Below are 17765 nucleotides of genomic sequence, written 5' to 3'. Positions count from 1 at the left end.
TCAGGTCCTCAAACGTTGGTGCTGTGCCCTGCCCACCCTCATACTTCAGCTTGGGGGAACAGGAAAAACTTCCACCAGCTGAAGTAAAATAATCTCTGCCCTGCTACCGCACCATCCTTTCTCCACCCCTCCCCGTCGGGCACAGAAAATAAATTTCCTTCAACATTTTACACCTGCTCGGAGCAGGTGGTAAAGGCACACAATTTGAGCCCATTATTTCCCCAAAATGTGGGCAAAATATATGGTTATGTGGAATAGGACAAAGTATGCCTGTGTCTATATGTTCTTGCCCATTCTAGAGAAAATAGCTGGTAATCCTGATTAATTAGTGTGGAGTAACTGATCAAAATCATTATTTCTGGTATCTCTCCCCAGAGATAACTGGAAAGTCGTAATGAGAGTCAATGGGTGGCTTGGGTCAATAATGTCTTATACATAATAACTTTCCGGATATATATGTATATATCAATAGCTCAGTATTGCCCCCGCTTTGTATTATCAATAGCAGAATATCTTCAATTGATTAGCTTTATCAGCTGTATGGCATTATCTATGAATCAATGGCACAATATCAATGATGACTTTAGATAATGCCACCCAGTGGCTTGGTCTCTCATATAGTGTTGAATTGTCAGTGTTCACGTATCACGTATTATCAGTTGCCTAACAGAATAAGCGACTAGGTATGATCAAAGGCATAGTATTATCATTGGTTCCGCATTATGTCAATTAGTGGCTCAGCATCACCATCCATGGAATGAGTGTCTTCGCATTATCTGTCCCTCTGTATAATCAATAAGTCTGCATGATCAATGACTCAGTGTAATCAATAGCTCAGCATCATCAATGACTCAGTATAATCAATGGATCGGATATCATCAGTGGCTTAGTATTATCTAAATCACAGGGTCATTTATTGATGGCTCTCTAAAATGTTCGTATATGACTGATTTCCTGCCAGTATTCTACAGTGCCTCCTTTCTACATGAAGTGTCAGGCTGCAGAACCCTCAGGGAAATGATACATCTAAAAAAGAAAATGCTGAATACACAAGGTTTAAAAATGTAAAAATCAAAATCTGGAAAAGTGCTGGAGGATAGAAGAGGTACTGCTCTCTGTTGAAAAGTGAGTCATCAAACAGACTTGGTTCAAATTTGCTGGCTGTATTTTATTTTGAGGCAAAGGAATTCTTATAGCACACTCACTGGCACAAAAAAGGTGATGGGCACTATCGATGTAATTTATAGTGAAGAGGAGCCGGAGCTCTGCCATAAAATGGTGGTACTTCTGCTCAGCTGAACACTGGGGGGCTTATTTATGAGCTCCTTGTTACACTTTTGCACCATGTTGCGTCACTTTTCGTGACGCTGCAGTGGCGTAAACAATGTGCAACATTGTGTCATATTTATAAGGTGACGCATCTAGGCAGATGTGTCACCTTTTAAAGTCCTGCACCGCATTATGCTGTGTCAGGTGTAATGTACGCAGTGTGGGTCTTCCGACGCAAGAAAGATTTGTAGAAGTGGTGCAGTGAAATATATCAGGTTTTACTGCACCACTTCTAGAACGCAACTGCATCAAATCCTTACGCCTTACTCAAAGCAAGCATAAGGGTGACTCCGTGCTATAATCATAGCCCTGCCCCCTGCATTGCTGGGGTTAGGTCACACTTCCGAAATGTTAACATGTTACATGCATAACCTTTATTTATATTTGTGCACACCTTATTTTACATTTAGATTCAGTGAAACAAGTCATTTATTTGTTTTCTATTAACTATAGCTACAATATTTGCATTGTAAAATTGCCATCAGTCGACATTGGCCTTGGGCCTTAGGCACTCAACTCCATCTTGAAAATAAAACCTTGCATTTCTGCTTGCTGTGCATAATTCTCTTTTTTATTTTAGGCACCAGAGTCACAATGTTCATAAAACTTATTATTTTCTGTTAGCTTAGTGTGTAAAGGGGACTTTGTTACAAATAATTGGTTTGACGGTGATTCTCAGCACCTGCATGTGATGGGAGGCAGAGGAGGTGAATACTCCTTTGTGAGATATTGTGAATTCCCTGATGATGGAAGAATCTGGCATTGTATTATCCCTGAGAAGGAGGCTGACATCAATTACTTCAGGAACACTGTACTGTGATTGATTCCTACGCAGTGGAAACTATGCGATGTATCACTTTGACTTAATTTCATGTTTTAACCATGTGAAGCTGAGTTAGTTAGAAGGACATCCTTTTCCCTTTCTTGATATCTGATGCTCTTTACATTTCTGCTCATAGTTACTCGCGAGAGCAAGCACATTCCTTCTTACTTTAATTAGAACCTTCATTTGGTTCTAATTGCTGACACCTGCTACTTCTAAAATCCCTTCGTTCCCCCACAGTGGCAGCCGCCAATAACAAACAGTGGTTGATCAGGTGAAGAGGGTGCGGGGAGGAGGAACGTGGGGGTAGGTTTAATGATAATAATTAAAAAAATAGTGAAAGGAGACTTACCTAGAGTTGACGGCCGCCTCCTGCTTCGCGCTTTGGTCCTACTTGTCCCTGCATGCACTGGAGAGCATCAGACTCCCTGTGTAGTGGCCTGAGCAGGCTGCTGTGACACTCTGCTCAGGACAAGGAGTCTGTGCTGTTTCTCCAGCCTGGCTGTACAGCCGGCTGAAGAAACCTAACTGCGCATGTGTGTTTGGCCAGCCTAAGACTGCTAGCCAAACCCATATGCGCACGTATAAGTGCTGAACCAGTCCTCCTTACCCTCCCATGGCCCTGGCCCCGCCCCTCTCTAACAGGCTGGCTCAGCCAGCAGCTGAAAAATAAATTATATTAAAATATAATTTTCGTTTTTAGTTGTTTGCTCCGAGCCAGTGGGGAGACACTCCTCTGCCATTGTAGGCGCCACTCCTGTTCCCCCACAGCTCTAGCTTAGCATTAGGTATTTTCCCTTTATGGGAGTAGAAATTTAGCTTGCTTTGCAAATGCTGTCTTTAAAAGCGTGCACTTGCATTTGCCAATTTGAATTGCCTTAATTTAACTCATGCTATATTTAGGTGACTATTAGCTTATGCTCAATTGATTCGATTTGAGATTGTTACTGTACCAAATCGTTAATATAGCCTCAGTGTTGCAAAATCACCTTTCTCTGTTGTTCCTGTGGGACAAATTCTGCTTCACTGTCATTAGCATGTTACTAAATGTAAAACTTTAGCTTCAGTTCGAAAAAAAGATCCAGCGCAGTGGATTTGGTGGCGATTCGAGTTTGCGTCAGTTTTCCGCTGTGCAAACATCGTCCTTATCACTCACACTATCAGTTGCCATACACTACTTAAGGCGATTGGACCATCACTCATTTTCCTGCCAGGGTTCGCCATGACAGCAGGGGCAGATCTGGGAATGGAAAACAATGTCCCCTACATGGGAGAAGACTCCTGCGCATCAAGGCTATCGTTATTTTGCCACTTTGAGCGATTGTTTCTCAAAATAAAATGTAGCAGAAATAGGAAACCGCCCATCCAAATTTAAAATGACCCAAATGTCTTCTGGCACAATACGTAAAAGTGACATTATGCGCTCTGCCCAAAACGTATGGTCACATTGGCACATTATGTATCAGATAGCTACTGGCAGATCTGCACCAATTGGTGCTATCCCCACATTCCCTAATATTTTTTTTTCCTAATTTCCTGCACAGCCGGGAGACGGGAACATACATAAACCTATAATTTAGATAAAAATACCCCTAAAAAAAATGTGGTCCTATGTTGTATGAAATGACCCTGAAAATTTGAACTGCTGTGCTGGCACTGCCACAGAGAAGGAAATATATGTGCCGCATTAGTGCACAGGTTTACATTAGGTCCGTGTTAACAACTGTGGGTTGGGTTGCAATGGTCCTTTTCAAGTCTGTATTTTATTATGCTTTTCCTGATAATAAATGCAATGAATAAATTATATGTTTATGAGTCATGTTAGCTAAGAAACGTATAAATTCATGTCAGTCAAGCATACCGGTTTAATAATGAGGTAACCTGTATTTTTTTAAACAACCAGGACTCCTAATCTCTGTTTTTCCATGTGCACATGGTATTGCTGAGATTAATCACATAAAATATCATACATTTATTAAGGAAATCAAATTTCAGCAGTAAGCGCGTTCCCATTTGTGACTCTGTTTCTCGACCTGCTGCATAATACCATATCCACTGATGGAGAAAGATAATTGTATTTACTGCAGCGACTTCCCTGTAACAAAAATGATGAATTCTATTGTAGAACCCCATCAATGCACACAGACCAGTCCAAGCAGAAAGCATGTCCTTTAAGGGCTGAACTGGCATGATTCATTTTCCAATTACTGGGTAACTGGTCTCAAATAACACGCACTAATTGCCAGAGTCATCATTTTTCAAACATTAACCAGGATTTATTCTATTTGAACTTCAAAAATATTACAACACTAACGGAATGGCATACATTTCAAAAGACAAATGGAAGGCAGAGGAGCCCTGTTGGGGGATAAAGCAAGCAGGAGTGGTGAAGTAAGCAGTTCCTTTAAACCAACATAAACAGTTACATTTGGATAAATGGTTTATGATGAATTTTTAATACATGTTATGTTATGTTATTTGTTGTTATGTTATGTTATGTTGAGTTACACTGTGTGAAGTAATGCTATGTTGACAATATATCTAAAGTGCACTAATGCTAGACTTCTTTGCCCTAAGGAGGTAACAAGAAGCAAGCATTTGCAATGTAATAGGTCTCGCATTTGAGGTATTGGCATTGCAAATAATAATGCAACTCCAATAGCTCATACTTTCAGTAATGCCAGAACTAGTGCATTGCAAATGCTTGCGTAGTGAGCCAGGAACCAGCATTTTATTTCTCGGTGCAGTACCACAATCTGCTCCAAGAGATCCAGAGTGAGCAAAGCAACAGCACTGCATGTCTAGATGCAGTATCGCAAGCTGCTCCGAGAGGTCCCTAGAGAGTAGTTTTGAGAAGTTGCTGCTGCTACATTAACAAGCATTTGCAATGCAATAGGTCTCGCATTTACGTGAGTTTGAGCTATTGACATTGCAAATGACAATGCCTTTTATTTTTGTTTTCGTTTTTAAAACAAAAAATAAGAGGCATTGTCCTTTGCAATGTCAATAGCTCAAACTCGCATAAATGCGAGACCTATTGCTTTGCAATTGCTTGTTTATTTTGCCCTGTTTTCTACACTGTAGCTTAATTTTATTGTGCTTACCACTGTCTTCTGCCGTCATTGCTTGCCCGTTCCACCGTCCCTGTCCCTGAGACTGCATTGGGTTTCCTAACATAAATCGCAGTTAAGTGTGGCCCCCATTCCATTCGTTGGGCAGCTAAGCTCATTTTTAGGGCAGGGACTCTGAAAATGTGATGATTTTGAAGTGGGTGCAGGTCTGTGTAAATCACTTAATTTCGTTGCACTTGTCTCTGGTCTTGAGCATTTTCTGACTTTTCACAACTGTGAGCAGTGGAGCCACAAAGCCTCCCTCGTCCCCCCTACCCCACTATTCTTTCCAGTTAATGCCCCCAGGTGACGTCACTTGACCATTATTCATGTCGCTACATTAATGTCACGTGGGGGAGTTGATGCCAATGGCCAGTGAGGACAGGGGAAGAGGTACAGCGGTACAAAAGGGGGTGGTGATGGACGGAGCATCTGAATCAATCAAACACTCACACCCAGTCAAAAGATCTGGGTTTAATCCATCACCGTTCTTTAGCCCACTCTGCCACCCCAGTTCAGACATGGCTATATGCAAATCAGTCTGACCCTGTGCCTCATGGGAACAGTCCAGCCCGAACTGCCAAGCCATGTCTTCCCTGGACTGGAAACAAGCTTCCGGAGACCGGTTTCTGGCATTCCAGCCGTCTTCAGCCCGGCTTGCTTGAATCCAGTGGCAAAGTGAGCAAGGGACTCACGTCTGAGCATACCCTGCCACACTTATGGTGGCCAACAGCGGTACAAAAGGGGGTGGTGATGGACGGAGCATCTGAATCAATCAAACACTCACACCCAGTCAAAAGATCTGGGTTTAATCCATCACCGTTCTTTAGCCCACTCTGCCACCCCAGTTCAGACATGGCTATATGCAAATCAGTCTGACCCTGTGCCTTATGGGAACAGGTCAGCCCGAACTGCCAAGCCATGTCTTCCCTGTACCGGAAACAAGCTTCCGAGGTCCGGTTTCTGGCATTCCAGCCGTCTTCAGCCCGGCTTGCTTGAATCCACTGGCAAAGTGATCAAGGGACTCACTTCTGAGCATACCCTGCCACACGTATGGTGGCCAACAGCGGTACAAAAGGGGGTGGTGATGGACGGAGCATCTGAATCAATCAAACACTCACACCCAGTCAAAAGATCTGGGTTTAATCCATCACCGTTCTTTAGCCCACTCTGCCACCCCAGTTCAGACATGGCTATATGCAAATCAGTGTGACCCTGTGCCTCATGGGAACAGTCCAGCCCGAACTGCCAAGCCATGTCTTCCCTGGACCGGAAACAAGCTTCCGAGGACCGGTTTCTGGCATTTCAGCCATCTTCAGCCCGGCTTGCTTGAATCCAGTGGCAAAGTGATAGATAACCAAACATAACGTATCTACAGTAAATAACAACAGGCATTTAGGGCTACTGTAATCCCCATTGAAATGTAAATGTTTAAGTTGCTGCAGCAGAAGCAAAATCTTGTAACTAAAGCAAATCTAAAAGACTTTTTCTTAGCATTTCAGAATTTTAAACCCATACGTACAAAATTACTACAATTCACAGAATGCTACCCTTTTATGTAGCATTGCTAATCTGTAGATGACATGTGTCATGGAGCCACTAGTCCCTGGGCATTAAAAGAACTATTTTGAAAATGACACCAAAGAAGAGAAGTGCTGGCCTGCAAAGTGTTAGTGTCTGAAGAATCATATTTTTGTCTGTATATGCTTATAACACGGCCATGTCTCCTGTTCAAACGTGCCTTGTGGTTGAGTGTGCTTATAAAAACGCAGAATATTTAAATAAATATTAGTGTGCCCGCACTGTCCAATTAAAGTTGCCTACCAACGTGAGTGATTGCATGTCACTTGAAGAAATTCCTAACTAAATATACACACCAAGTAGTACAGCGCAAATGAGAAAAGCAGCATTGTGTTTATGTAATCTATGCAAACTTTACCATAGCCATTTGCAGTGATATATTGGACAAGGACAATGCTAAACACATAGGTCTGAACAAGTAAATGACTCTGCAGATTTGACAACCGCTACCACCACTGCAATCCTCTTTATCTATTAGCTTACCCGCATGTTTTTTTTACTTCTGTTCACCCGCCAGAAAAACTAAATGCCTCCAAGAGCTATGTGTCACCCCCACCCCCGTCCTTGCTTGCCCATTCCATCCAGTGCTGGCCGCTTCAGCTCGCTTTTTTCTAACTTGACTTTTAGCCATGCTGCACAACCACAGGGCCGTCTGGGATCCCAAACGAGCCCTGGCAATTTCGTCGGCCTGTCGGCGGGGTTGGGGGGGACTGGTGGTAAGACTGCTAGGTTTTTGATACAAAGGGACAATTTTGATGCACTGATGCAAAACCGGCCCTAGCCCAGCCCATCAACAATAGCAGATTAAGTCAGAGAGGTCCCAAGCGACGTATAGCAGTGTTTAATCCCGCCTAAATCCGTTTTTTGTTGTGCGTAGCGCTTTATCTGAGTGATTTATTGCACATCCCAGCCCCGTGCTTGTCTGTGACGCTGGTGCTCCGAGGCACATGATGGTAAAGTATGGCAGGGATCCCCAGAGGAATGTGCACACACTCACTGCAGCGCACTCGTGCGTGCTTGGAGCATAATCACGCCGTCATCAGTTTCCGACACAGACAGAACTGACGTGGCTCCAGTTTCACCTGCTGCTGCCTTTCCCCGGGCCTCGCTGATCCTTGTGCACCGGGGGAAGTCATGAGCACCGCGCCAGTATCTTCCTCCGGAATGTCATCAATTTGGATTTTTAGCAGGGTCCGGTTGCTGTCCTTCCTACTTTCTCTTTCAGGCTCCTAGTGAAGGGAATTTCGCCCTGAGTTAGTAAAAGATCCAGACTCTATGATCGCAGTGTTTCAATTTAAACCCCTAATGCTGATCAGTAACGTAAGAGGGACACAAAGAGACCTAATGCAATCAAGGAAATTGGGTTTTACATAGTGGTGGGTGTGACTCGTGTTCCATGTATCGTAGTCACGTGGAATGATGCGAGAATTCAGAGAGATTATGCAGATTTACACAAGAAGAGTAATTCTGCCTTAATTGCAATTTCTGAGTGCAAACAAGCTGATTATCGCCGGGCGCGAAACGGGTGGGAGTGCATGAGACGCAGTCGCCGTGAGCGTGCACATCAGCTGTAGCGGCGCAAGCTGAAAATCGCCGGAGAAGACACGCCAAACTCCGGGTCTGCCAGCTGCCGAGACTGACCCGCTGCGGAAAGAGCCCAGTGAGTGGGGGGGGCAGAGAGGGCGGGGATGTGTGTGTGTGTGTGCGCGTGCATGTGTGCCTGTGTGTGTGTGTGTGCGTGCGCGCGTCTGTGTGTGTGTGTGAACAGCATGCCATCTCTTGTCTCACTGTAAGCAGTGAAACTGAATGCTGGTTTGCCTGCGGGACAGGAGATGTGCGTGCGCGCCTGCCTGTACGTGCGTGTCCACGGTCCCGAATCGCCGCGTGTGCCCCGGTCTGTCTCCCTTGAGAGGCATTTCCACAACAATAGGTCTCGAGAGCGAGACCTAAAAAGTAGCATTAGTAGAATTATGTAATTTGTAAATTCACTTCAAGGGTTTGATCAGTGGACCAGGAGCTTCGGGTTTTGGCTATACCAGTTTTGTTTAAATCATTTCACCACTTTCTGAGCGATGCATGCCCATCTTCACCTAAGGAAAGACTGAAACAGAGATCTTGATAACACATAGGTAACGCCTCTAACATTTTTAACGAGACGTATTTCATTGAAAATAAGCAGCTGCGATTGACCCGGGCTGCTTTTAAAGTGAATATTAACAACAAGGGGTGGTGAGGGACAGAGTCTCTGAATTAAGCAGAAAGCTCTCACCCAGTCAAGAGATCAGGGCTAGATCCAACACCGTTTTTTAGCTCACTGCACCATCCCAGTTTCAGAACCTGGCTGTATGCAAATTAGTCTGTTCCTGTCCCAGTGCATGATGGGAACAGGGCAAACCAAACTACAAAAGCCAATTCTTACACTGGGAAGGAAACAAGCTCCCGGGGACCGGTTTCTGGCATTACAGCCGTCTTCGGCCCGGTTTGCTTGAATCCTGATGGTGCAATGAGCAAGGGTCTCACATCTGAGAATACCCTTCCACGCTTAGGGTGGGGCAGTGAGATAAATAACAGTGATGGATCAAGCCCTGATCTTTGGACTGGGTAAGAGTGGTCTGTTTAACTCAGATACTCTGTTCATCACCACCCCCCTTTTTGTAAATCGTTTTTGGCCACTATAGGTGTGGCAGGGTATACTCAGACATGAGCCCCTTTCTCACTGCTCCATCAGGATTCAAGCAAGCCGGGCCGAAGAAGGCTGAAATGCCAGAAACCGGTCCCCGGTAGCTTGTCTCCTTTCTGGTGAAGAATTGGCTTGGTAGTTTAGTCTGCCCTGTTCCCATGATGCACTGGGCCAGGGACAGACTGATTTGCATATAGCCAGGTTCTGAGCTGGGATGGGGCAGTGAGATAAATAACGGTGATGGATCAAGCCCTGATCTTTGGACTGGGTAAGAGTGGTCTGTTTAACTCAGACACTCTGTTCATCACCACCCCCCTTTTTGTAAATCGTTTTTGGCCACTATAGGTGTGGCAGGGTATACTCAGACATGAGTCCCTTTCTCACTGCTCCATCAGGATTCAAGCAAGCCGGGCCGAAGAAGGCTGAAATGCCAGAAACAGGTCCCCGGTAGCTTGTCTCCTTTCTGGTGAAGAATTGGCTTGGTAGTTTAGTCTGCCCTGTTCCCATGATGCACTGGGCCAGGGACAGACTGATTTGCATATAGCCAGGTTCTGAGCTGGGATGGGGCAGTGAGATAAATAACGGTGATGGATCAAGCCCTGATCTTTGGACTGGGTAAGAGTGGTCTGTTTAACTCAGACACTCTGTTCATCACCACCCCCCTTTTTGTAAATCGTTTTTGGCCACTATAGGTGTGGCAGGGTATACTCAGACATGAGTCCCTTTCTCACTGCTCCATCAGGATTCAAGCAAGCCGGGCCGAAGAAGGCTGAAATGCCAGAAACCGGTCCCCGGTAGCTTGTCTCCTTTCTGGTGAAGAATTGGCTTGGTAGTTTAGTCTGCCCTGTTCCCATGATGCACTGGGCCAGGGACAGACTGATTTGCATATAGCCAGGTTCTGAGCTGGGATGGGGCAGTGAGATAAATAACGGTGATGGATCAAGCCCTGATCTTTGGACTGGGTAAGAGTGGTCTGTTTAACTCAGACACTCTGTTCATCACCACCCCCCTTTTTGTAAATCGCTTTTAAAGTGAAAGCACGCATTGCACGAAGGAGCAGCAGAAGAAAGGCTTAAAATAAATATTTCAGACTAAAGAAGACGTACCATGTAACAACAGAAGTGAAAGGGTCAGTCCTCATAGGAGATTACAAATGAAGACAGGCGGTACCAAGGTGGGACAACAAGCCTATAGATGAAACAGAACCAGCATTTACGAAGGACAATAACACAAGCCAATGACAATATGGGCAGAGAGTGGGCAACTTCCAGTGCATACTCCAATACAGCATGCCTCACAGAGCGAGCAGCGCATGCACACTGCTGCTATGCTCGACGTAAAAAGAGGTCTGTGTCGATACAGAAATGTATGTACAATTCTGATCACTTTAAAATCTATTGTAGTCTGAATATGAAGCCCATGTGGATTGGCGTTAATCTCTAATACTGAGATACCAAAGATAAGACAGGCAGCAGTAATGTGAATGAGATGTAGATGCCTAATGGCTTTTTCAGGGGGCTCTAAATAAATGGCATTGGCATAAATGGATTGAATCGGGGCATTTACAAATAGTATGTACATATTGCTTTCCATGTATGATAATAGAAGGGTCTCTAGTGAGAGGTTGCTGTCCAATTAGATGTAAAAAAATAAGTACATTCTTGGTGGGAAATGGAAAGGTTTGCATGGACTCAGGCCAGTAGGGTGTCAGTCTTGGATAGATTCAACTTCATTAAATGTGTTAGACATCCACCAGTTTGTTAAAGCCAGGCATTGGGAGATTGCTTTCCAGCTAGCTATTGTGTTAGTATTGGATAGAGCATTATTGCTTGATCATTTCACTTGTACATGTAGAATCAGGCCCCTAGTTAATGTATGAGATCAGTCAGGTGATGAAAGTAAAGACTGAAAAATCATGGGGACATAATAGATCCCTGTGAAATGACACAGTTCGGTTTCTTAGGTGTAGATCGAAAAAGTGGCTGTGCAATGATTCGCTGCTGATCTGATGAGAAATATGTTTTCCGTTGCTTGACATATCCACTCAGGCCAGATTCAACTAGGATTTTATTTAGGATGGAGTTATCTATGTTGTTGAAGGCCGGCCAAAGGGCCTAAGATTACTAGTTCTCCAGTAACCCTGCTGTCCATGGTGCAGGTCGTTCAAAACAGATAAAACCGTTAGTTTCATACTACGGTGTGGCTGTAATCCAGCTTGAAAATTGTCCACAAGATTTTTGTCTTCAATAAATTGTTGGAGCTGTTTGATCACACACTGCTCCAATAGGGCAACAAGAAATATCAGACGAGGGATTGGTCAGAAATGATTAAGATCTTGAGGATCCAGTGTGGATTTTTTAGAAGTGGTTTTAGAATTTCAGTCGTCGTCGATAGGTAGAAAAACACCAATTGAAGCGCTCCAGTAACTGACTTATAAGAGCAGTGGCGACAGACGACAGATTTCATAGATTTAGCAGGACATATGTTTAGAGCAGCGCAGGTGGAGTGACAGTTGACAATGGTTGCATCAAGTTCATCTTCAGTAATGGCAACGAAAGAATCCAAGTTAGTCAGATTGGAGGTATAGTATTAGGTATCCCATACCTGAGTATTTCATTCAAGGTCATCCACTACACATTTGTTAAATGTGATGCAGTGATACTGAAAATGCCCAAGAGCGATTTCAGATCTTTAACAATAAGGAAAAAGTACTTGAAATAATTTGGGGCATGGGATAGACAGGTAAAAAGTAGGTGGGCCAGATGTTTTGTTTATAAATTCTAGGTATATTCATAAAGGTGCTTCTTTATTAGGATTGGAAACTCTCAGCTAGAGTCATTTTATCAGGTTTGTAATCTCTCAGCTAGAACCTTTTGATCCTGCACATTTCAGTTTAACAAATCTGTCTTCATCATAGAACCAGACATCTATGATAATCTAACATTACCATATTTTTCAGAAGGGGACATCCTAAGTCTCTGGCTATCATTTAGCACATCACTGTAAATCGAGTGGTAAAAAGCCAAGGCTCATATTCCAGTTGTACTCTGACTTACTATCTGATTAGGCATATTAGGGAAATAAAAAGCAAGTCATTTTTGTGCTTGTTTTTACATTTTTTGTGCTTCATTTAACCACCAGGTTATAGCTTGGGTGACATTAAAGTGCAAACAGTAAGCAAGAGAAATTTGCACTTAACTCGCTATAGCTGTAGTTGTAAAGACAGATGAATTCATTGTATTCATTGAGTTTTTCACTTTTCACAAACCCTTAAAGAGGCCCGAGGAGGGAGTAATTGTAGAGTGAGTCAATCCAGTTGAAAAGGGTGCGAAATTGTGTATTTTAAGGCAACTTTGTGAACGGTTTTGCCAGTTATAAAGATGGGTTTTATAGAATATAATTTGGGGTTCAACACTTCCTTTGAGTATTTCAATATTTCTAACAGAACGCTAGATTTATTATTCATGTGCACAAGCAAGCATGCCAATACTCAAATCTGTCTCTTTTACTAGCTCCACATAATGGGGCCTATTCATTTTGAAGTACTCTTTTACATACTCTAAAGTGTCTTTGTGAATTAGCCCCAGAACATCTAAGATTGGAATAAATTCAAAATATTCATATACAAATAGAAAGTGCCCTCTTTGCACTTTTATCAATAGGGAGTTAATGCTGTTGGGGCTGATTCGGAATTGCATAAAAAAGAAAGCAAAATAGTGCTGCTTCAAGTACACCCAAATACTTTTGTAAATTGCCCCATGGTCACTATGCCCTAGAAGCCGACTTTCACTCCCACCATCTCACACTGGAGGGGTGGCCTATTTAGAGGGGCTAACAAGTAAAATCCTTCCGTTCGCCATTATCATTTCTTTGACATTAGCAACACACTGACTTAATTCTTGAGTTGCTGTATTATTTTCAGTGTAATTCAGGTGCAATTATTCCACAAATTGTTTCCTCTCACAACCTATGTCTGCCAGTAGAGGCACTGGAACTAGGGTATGGCAGGAGCTGGCACCCTCAGACACGGACTCAGTTCAGAAAGATAAGGTGGAAACAATGAGACCATTCATCCATTTCACAGCAACATTAGCTGTTAGTTCAGAATGCAGTGAGCGATCATTGGCTTGTAAAGCGAGTGCAGAGAACAACCTTCAAGATTTATTGCATATTTGCTTGCCATGTATACCCATTGTGAGGCTTCACAGAGACTACATGGAGCACGAAAGAATGAGGCAAGTGAAAGGCACTAATGCAAAAATAGTTCCTTTTTAAGTCACGCCTGGGCAGCGCATGCGCTGCTCTGTGAGACATGCAGTATTGAGCTATGGACTTGAAGCTCCGCCCACTCTGCACCCGTATTTTTTATTGCCTTGTGTCATTGTCCACAGTAAACTGTGGCTTTTCATTTGTCAATAGGCTTAGTAGTCCTGCCTTAGTACCTCCTTGTCTTATTTTGTAACCTGCCATGAGGACATCCCCTGTTACGTGTGTTGTTACTCAGTGGGCTTTAATTACAGCCTCCAAGCACTATTTTCTCAAATAGCTTTGCCCTGCCAGGTGTTGCAGGCAGGACACACTCTCTCCTAACGCTTTTTAAAATAAAAATCATTATGGCACGGGCGCCAGACACATTTGAAATGCAATAGATCTCATATTTGCAAGAGTTTAAGCTATTGGCATTGTAAATTACAATGCCTTTTATTTGTTTTAAAAACAACACATAAATAAAATACATTGTCATTTACAATGCCAATAGCTCAAACTCTCGGAAATGCAAGACCTATTGCACTGCAAATGCTTTTTAAAGTTTGCAAATATAAAAAATGAGGCTCATTGGAGTCTATTAATTGTGGAAGGTGGTAGAAGGCAGAAGTTTCTATCCAGTGTAAGAATACAAATTAATAAGCATGTATTTTATTTTTGTATTGATGCATGGCTAAACCATTCGGACCATGTTCTCTTTTTATTAACTCCTTTTGAATAAAAATTGACACAATTAATCCAGCTATTTAAGAATATTTCATCATCCACTTTCATTTCTTTCATCACACCTGTGTGACACCCCTGGCTCTGCACTGGGTGGCCCGGACTCGGTCCTCTGCATGTCCACGCAGCGGGTTTTTGGAGGCTGATTTTCTGTGCATGTCCTGGAGTTGCCAACATGTGCAGGCCTTTTGGGTCCAGGTGTTCTAAAAGCTCACACACACCACAAAGATACAGGGCACCCTTGGGGGCGTGGCTTGGCCAGCTGCAAGATGGCCGCACCTTGAGTGGGCTCTGCCGGCCAAGCTTTCAATCCTATAGAATCCTGCAGCCTAATCAACCTTTGCTGCCCTTCTGCAACGCCTACCTGATTGTGGGGACATCTGGAACCTACTGCCGCCTCTCCTGTTTCTTCCGGAGCACCAGGGGCCGAGATCGGGGCCCCTGTACTGGAGCTGAGGCCGGGCCTCGTGTCCTCCGCCATCCCATTCGTGGCACCTGGTCAGGGGTCGCAGCGCTGGGGAGGTGCCCGCGGCGGAACATCCTTCGCCCTCCGGTGAGTGGCACCCCTCGGGGGGTCGGCTGGAGGTGAGTTGTGGGCTGCTTGCTGCCCGTCCCGCTCCTGGGGGGTCGCTTCTTTTCTGGGGCCTAGTGCCGGCTTCAGCCCTGGTCGGAGGCCTGGTCCCGGCTGGGGCGCGGGCCTGTCGTGGTAGCGGCGGAGGTGTGGCGGTGGTCCTGGGCCCCATCTGGTCTGTGCCTACCTTCATGGGGCTCGAGCCTCTGGTCCCTGCGGGCCGCGGTCGGGTTGGGCTGGGGGTCCTGCCTTCGCTGTGTGTGGGCGGCTGGGTCTTCCGGCGTGTTCCCGGCTGGGGTGGCGCGGCGGCTACGGCGGCTAAGGGGCCCCCCGGGTGAGGCCCTTTGTCCTGTCATGCAATCCTCCTGGGAGGCAAAGCGACACCACATTGGCAGCGCAGTGCGGCGCTGGGGTGCGCCGGCCGACATCTTCTCCTCTCTGGCTGCTGCCTATAGCCTGTCCCTGGCTCGGCTCCCACATAGAGGCCTCCATCGGTGACGCTGATACTTTCCTGCTTGGGCCCCAGCCGTCTGGCCCCACGGCTTCTAGGCTGCAACTGACTCCGCCAAGCGTAATCCTTGCCTGTGGGCCTCCCCATCAGATTTTGCCTCCTTCCTATGTGTCCGGTGGGCCCCTCGTGCTGTGGGGAGAGTCCCCGCCCCTGGTGTAGTGGCCCTGAGGCCTCCTCTGGTGGTGGAGCCTGACGCTAAAGTTCTGCTGTGGCCCTACCAGGTCCGGAGGCTATCGTCCTGGGTGCAGGGCTTGCGCTGGTCAGTGAGGACGCTATCCAGGGGTCCATTCCTGCCCCTTTCTGGTCAATCTTCAGTGCTCCCACCCTGCACCCCATGTGCCGCCCCGGGGCCCCTGAGACAGCTTGCCTTGTGGGATTGGCCTCGCCGGACTCGCTCTTCTCTTCCTCACCTGAGCAGATTCGCGGTGTTGCGGGTGCTGGTGGCTTTGACTGTTGCCTGGGTCCCCTGGTTGCTATCCTGATTGTCCTGCGCCTCATATCCCATCTTGGTCCCTGACGCCTCTTCTGTTGCCTGCCGGCTTCGCAGTGCTCGGTCTGGACATGGGCAAGTCGGATCCCAAACAGCCCAAAATCGCCTTTGACCTGTGCAGGTCCTCCCGCCAGGATGGCGCGGGCCCTGAGGCGACGGACTCTGGAGGGGTTCCAGATGCTCTCCCGTGCCGAGATGACAATCTCTAGGCGATTATGCTGGAGGTGAAGTCAGCAGTTACCGGCATTGCTTCTCATCTAGAGCAGCTCTCAGCTCGCCCGACTCGGTTAAGGCCCAGGTGGACTCGCACGACAATCGACTTCTAAATGTCGAAACCAGGGTCTCGGACGCTGAGGACGCTGCCACCCAGGACAGACAGAAGTTACTCCAGATGGACAAAATCCTGGCTGTCAATCAAGAGAAGAACAAGGACTTGGAGGCGCGCTCCCGTCGGAGCAACTTCCGCCTGACGGGTCTTCCTGAATCCACGAATATCTCTAAGATGGAGGACTACATGGAGAACCTCCTCAGAGAGCTGTTTGGCGACGTCCTCTCATCCTTCTTTGTGGTGGAGCGGGAGCATCGCTCACTGGGGCCGTGCCCTTGTCCTGGCATGTCCCCGCGCCCTATCATGGCAAAAATATTGAATTTCCGCAACTGTGATGCCATCCTCCGGGCGGCCAGGGACAGGGGCACCATCACCCTTTCATTCTATCCCGACTACACCATGTCAGTGCAAGCCGCAAGGAGAGAATTCCTACCAGCCAAGAAAATCCTCCAGAAACACGAAGTGTCCTACTCTTTGGCGTATCCGGCAAAGCTGAGAGTTTGCCAAGGCACTAAAACACTAATCTTCCCGGACCCAAGGGAGGCTCTCGCTTTTGCCAAGCGCCTGAACAAGGAATCCAGACATTCCCCCGCCGGATCTTCACATGAGGCTACCAACCAGCTGAGTGACAATGACTGATGGGCTTTGCAGGCTTTATTATGTTCTTTATTTTCGCTGTTGCCATCTGCTCCTCCTTTGCTGACCGGGGGTGGGTCTTGTCTTTCCCTATCTCTTTTTCATTCCTGCTGCTTCTGGGGCCTCCCCCTTTTATTGCGTAGTGTATAATGTAATCTAAGATGGTATGTCGTTGCCGTGTGCTGCCCTTTTCGTTCTCTGTTTTTCCTCCCCCACGGGTAGACTTTACCTTTGCCTATGCTTGAGGTGCTTGGGCAGTGTGGACATTCTGCTATCTCTTCGCTCGCCAAAAGGTTGCTGTCCCTCTCGAGCTTGGCCACCCTGCCTTACCGCGGGGGTGTTCGCCGAGTCCTGCCATGCCCCACCAGGGATGATTCCCAACTCATTGGTTTTGCTGCCCTGTCCACGTTTGGGGTCCCTGGGGTGGGGTGGGGGGGTTTCTCAACCTGATTCGGGGGTTGGAGTGGGCGGTGGGGGGGAATCGGGGGTGCTTTCTGCTTGTTCTGTTCTGAGCGGACCTAGGTCTGCGAACTGTGGGGGTGGGCGGGTCGTCTTGTTCCTCTGTCACCATTGTGGCTCTATTGCATTGTTCTTTTGTTGATGCTATGTGTTCCTACATGCTCTGACGCTCCTAGCATGCCATGTTTGAGGTTATCTCTGATCTGTGGGGGGTGGGTTGGTGGTTTTGTTCTCTTGATAGAACTGTGGCTTTGTCAC

This window comes from Lissotriton vulgaris, chromosome 8 (genome assembly GCF_964263255.1).
Source record: "Lissotriton vulgaris chromosome 8, aLisVul1.2, whole genome shotgun sequence".
In the NCBI taxonomy this organism is placed as follows: domain Eukaryota; kingdom Metazoa; phylum Chordata; class Amphibia; order Caudata; family Salamandridae; genus Lissotriton; species Lissotriton vulgaris.
Note: the sequence above shows the minus strand (reverse complement) of the source record.